The sequence below is a fragment of the Capsicum annuum genome, chromosome 8 (genome assembly GCF_002878395.1).
Source record: "Capsicum annuum cultivar UCD-10X-F1 chromosome 8, UCD10Xv1.1, whole genome shotgun sequence".
In the NCBI taxonomy this organism is placed as follows: Eukaryota; Viridiplantae; Streptophyta; class Magnoliopsida; order Solanales; family Solanaceae; genus Capsicum; species Capsicum annuum.
In genome coordinates, this window is record NC_061118.1 from 123,175,869 (window position 1) to 123,181,279 (window position 5,411).

A 5,411-nucleotide genomic window follows, 5' to 3' on the forward strand; every position below is an offset into this window, starting at 1 on the left:
AAGTATGGGGTGGGGAAATTCCCATGGATTCGAGTGAAGTGATGCTGTAGGGTATTAGTTCTTAGTATTTTTCTAGTTTTTGCTTAAATTTGAAAAAAATTACAAAAAGATTTTTGCTTTTTAGTTTTAGTTGGGTTAGTTGAGTAGGTGCACACTTCACCTACCCCGTGGTTGTTATTTTTGGTTCTTTTCCAATGGGGCACCCTTTGAGTCCAGTATTCTTTTCTTTTTAGGAGTGATTTGAAAATTTTTATGATTAGATAAGTGAGATATTTTGGTTGGTTTTATGTATGATTGCCTGATACAAGTGGGTTTTCTATGTTCAAGCATGTTGATTGTATGAATGACTACTTTTGAGATGCCTAGGCTCTAATTTATTACACATGTGTGTTGCTGGTTTAATGTTGAATTCATGTGATTGTGTGGTTGAGAGTCTATTAGGATCCTACTTGAGTTGAGCATGTGCCATCTGTGAAGTGAGGTTTTATATATTTCTTATTGTATGTGATGTCTAGAACTTGCCTGGTATTTGTATGTATGTGCAAAGTGAAATAAAGAGTGTGGGTTTAGGAGATGATATAGGTATTTCTTTGACAGTGTAATTTCATACCCTCTTTTACCTACCTTTGTGCATAATCCTAGTTAACCCTGTTGAGTCTTTAGCTTATTTTCTTTGGTAGATTCATATATACCACAATTTCCTTTATTTGTTTGACCTTAATTTGATCCAAATATCCTAAGCACTTTCGTTAAAAATTAATTTAGTTAAGGAGTTAAAATTAAATGTAGGAAAAAGGTGAAAGTCAAGCCCTCAAAACATAGCTATTGGTGTTGAGAATTAATGAGCATTAAGGTTGGTAATTGTGTAATGAAAAGCATAAGATTGTTCAAAATTAAATAATGTATTGAATAGAATAACCCCTTCCATAGTGTATATGAATTAGCTTAATGATATGGGAAAAAACAAAAGATATGTGTGAAGGTAGATAAGGTTGAAAGTTTGGTTGTTAGAGATTGATCTTAATGTATATGTGATGTATTAAAGTGCTTAGGGAGGATAATCACTATTCTTGGCCAAAATAGTTCCTACATGTCCTTTAGCATGCATTACAATCCTTAAAGACCTATTTGATCTTGAGCCTTAACATTGTGATATTAGTAGAGCATTACACTAAGGGGAAGCCTATGGTTCATTATGTATAACTTGTGAATTATTTGTGAGAGTGAGCATAAATTTATTCTTATACCTGTTCTTGTAATCATTGCATCTATGTAGCGAGTATGGGTAACTCTCTTGTTGTAAGAAAACATATTGGATGATAGCTGAGTGAATTGTTTGATCTCTATGATATTTTAATATGCATAGATTTTCCAACTTGGTGATTCAATTCTTGAGGCTAGGGTTTTTTGGAGTAGTATTCTTGAGATTTCAAGTGTGTGTATAACATGCTTAGTGTAAAAACTTGTATTTTGTTTAGTAATTGTAGTACTAGCTTGAGTGTCTTGCTTGTTATAGAAGTGTGGAGTCTTTCCTGATTATGAATCTAAGAGTAAAGAGTTTTTCAAGGATGAACAAGGCTTTAAGTGTGGGGTAAAGATTTGAGGTGGATTTATGGACCTTAGTATTGTTATCCGATCTTATTCAGCTTAGTTTAGAGGACTTCTCTTGTGATTAATGAGTAAATCTTGATATAATTGATCATATAAGTGTTAAAATACTTGAATATAATGTTTAAGTTGTTTTTCAACAAAGTTAGGAATCAATTTGGTAACTTAGAGTATAGACAAGAAAACTAGTGTTACAAGCTTGAGCTATGTGTTGTTCTATTTGATCTTGATAGATTCTAGTGTGTGTAATGGGTTACTAAGGTGCAATTGAGTAATTATGTATGGAATAACTTGTTAATAGTTCTTAAGGTTCAATTTAAACAAGCCAAGATAAAAAACACTATGTCCAAAATCTAAGGTTCAATTTAAACAAGCCAAGAGACAAAACACTATGTCCAAAATCAAAAGGACAAAACTATTACTCTTAGCTTACGTTACTAGTTCATCGTCTTTGATTCTATGTTGTTTTGAGCTCTAATTCGTGGTGTTATATGATATAGGATTCTTGGTGAGTTGATCGTGATGATATATCTATGATACACAAGCTTAAAATCAAGTATAAACATCACCACAAGGCTTGGTAAGGATGGAAAAACACTTGGGACGAGATTTGACCAAAAATGGATATTTTGGAGTCATTGGTGTGCCACGGACATTAGGCACCATTTTAGGGACGTGACACAACCTTGGGAGTATCCTAAATGACCAACTCCAGTAGATCACCATGATTAGGGAATTCCACGAACCTTAGACACCGCAATAAGGGTGTGGCACGGCCCTAAGTCAAAATTGATAGCTTTTGTCCAAGAATAAATAGGACACGTAGTTGTTCTATTTGACACATTTGACAACCTTGGGACTTGAAGGGAGTATATATTACACTTAAATCAGGATTTTCTTCCATTACATTAGTTTGGTTATGGATTTTTACATGTATTCATTCATTGTGGTTACCGTTATGTCCATGATCGGCTAAACGCCCTTTTCTGGGGTTAAGGCCAAGAAAATAAGTATTGAGGCAAACCTCTACGATAGCGAAGTGCCACGCCGCTATGTATTTTTCATTCAGTTTTTGGTTTTTCACTTAGGGTGAGGGGATTTTGGTCCTTTTACCCCATAAAAAGCTTATAAACACCAAACTGACCCTTTTCCTTCCATTTTCAAAGATAAAACTTTATTCTTTTCTTCTTTAAGTCCCAACCCAAGAAAGCTAAAAGGTTTTATAGAGAAATCATCATTCAAGCTCCGAACTTTAATCGCTCTTCAACTTTTTCTATATTTTAGGCATGTTCTCATTCCTCAACTTGAATTTTATATTTTGGTATTTATTTAATCAATATTTATGTGTTTTGATTGATGGGTTTGAAATTGTATTGAGGAATTTTAGTGTTATTACTTGAATTATTTTTTCCATGTTTTACATGGATTATTCATTCTTTAAATGATGGTTTTTGGGACTTAATTGGTGTATTATGATATTGATTAGAAGGGGTGACATAGATTTCCCCAAATTGATGGATTTTGGACTTAGTAATGGGATTAACCTCAACCCACTTTCAAAATCTTGTATTTGAATATGCAATTTACATTATTTAACTTACCTTTGGAACGTTGCATTATATTAAAGAATAAATGGATAATAAAAATTGTTTGGATTGCCGTTGGTGGCCAAGTTATTGGATTTTAAATGGAACTTAGGAGTGCAATGGTTACATAGATTGGCTTGTCATAATTAAATTAGCTTGTAAGCATATTGGTATGAGGATACCATCTTGGAAAATTCCTTAATAAAGACTCCTTGGTTATTGGTTGGGTTTATGTGCAAACTATTTTAATTTAGGCTTAATGAGAATTGTCTACCTCATCATGAAGGTTTAGTCCCAGGGAAACCATCATTAAAAACCGCATTTATCGTTGTGGGGGTCTATACGACCATGTGTTTAGATATACATTATATTTTGGATGGCTATTGCCTTGGTGTCTTTATTTTTTCCTCATTTTGTGCAGCTAACACATATCGAGGCCCTTTCAGTAGGGAAAGATAGGCCTATACAGCTTGTAGTTTCCTTTAAGACAAAGAGGGCTACATAGTTCGAGCTAATAATTTAAACTCTCATGTTTATATCCTTTGTCCCTATCCTGGCATCCTATATATGTACATATATAAAAGTTGTGCATGTGGTTTTTGACTAGTTTTTTGCCATAACATTCTTTTATCCTTTTTCCCTGAGTTACATGCTAGTGCTTGACCCATTGACCAGCCCTAGATGATGCATCATTTCATGATATAGGGTTCAAGGGTTATTCTGTTACCCCTGTGTAGTGTTAGGTGGTGTGGTATATTTGTTGATCTATTGTAAAGTGGTGAGTCTTTATATTTCAAAAGGCCTAGTCAATTCATTGGTTTGTTTACTGTCTTAGTACATTTGGATTCCTTTTTCATAGTCGGAGGGTCTCCACTTAGTTTGGTATTCTTGGTTTAGAGGCTTTTAGGACAAGTATTAGGTTGGTTGGTTGTTTGATTCTTATAAGAACTTCTTTTGGTTTATCTACCCTTTTTACTATCATTTTTTTAGCTTCTACTATATATATTTATGTTCTCTTAAGGTAAGGCTAAGGGGTTTGTCTCGGGCCTATAGTGGGTTTGAGATTGTCTGTCACGGCTAGGGTCGGGTTCGGATCCTAACATCACCATTACTAAAATTCAACAAAATAATTTTTCAAAAACACCAACAATTAAAATTATGGAACCTTCGAATGTGGAATCATGGAATCTTCGATTCCATTCAAAATTAAAGTATTCAACAACTGCTAATTAACTAAATCGAACTAAACAACCCACCAATCATTGACTCACTGCCTTTTTTTTCTCTCATGATGATGATATCTCAATTAGCTTGCATGTACCTAAACTAATCTATAGATAAAACACCCTAGTTTTTGTACCTTAGAAAATTTACTGAAATTTTGGTCTTTGGACCCAGTATGACTCATGGGTATGAGCTGTATGTTGGGGTATGAATGGTATAGTCCAGTCTTATACGAACTAGTGTTGGTTGGTGGGATGGATTTTGGTCACTAGAATGGGTACGACTTGGTGGTATGAATCGTATGTTCGGATATGGATCATTTGGTTTTTTCACTTAACTGTAGACTTGGTAACCTAGGTTGGATCTGAGTACGAGTGGCCCAAGACTCATATGATGGATAGTGTTCAGACCTTCTGTGATTCTATCTTGCCAGAGACATGGGTGAAGGGAATGGATTGTTTGTTGTCAATACGACTTAGGTAAGATGAGTCGTACACTAAACAGTATTAGGTCTAAGGGTTAAGGCTTAGGATACGAGTGGTGGGTACCACTCCTATCGATGGGTACGACGCGTGAGGGTCAATCGTAACAATTACCGTAACAAGGTCCCATGACTTATATTCCTATTGTGAGGTTATTTACCCTATTATTCTATTTATTTAACACTTAGAAACTCTTTCTAAACACTCTATAATTCAATCAAAAGATTTTGGGCAAGAAAGCTAGGGTTTCAATAAGAGGACTAATTTTGGGGATCTTGTTAGTGGTTTTTCTCCATCTACTTTGTCAATTAAGGCGTGTTCTCTTCCCTCATTATTAGTTACAATTAAAGGCATGTTTAATAAAATGTTTTTATGATTTCATTGTTGTATGATTTTGGGTTCTCAAATATGATTTGGGGGTTTTGGTTATAAATACTTGGATATGGTTTTGCCATGTTTTAAATATGTTTTTATATGCATTAATGGTGGTTTTGGATAATTGTTTACATGG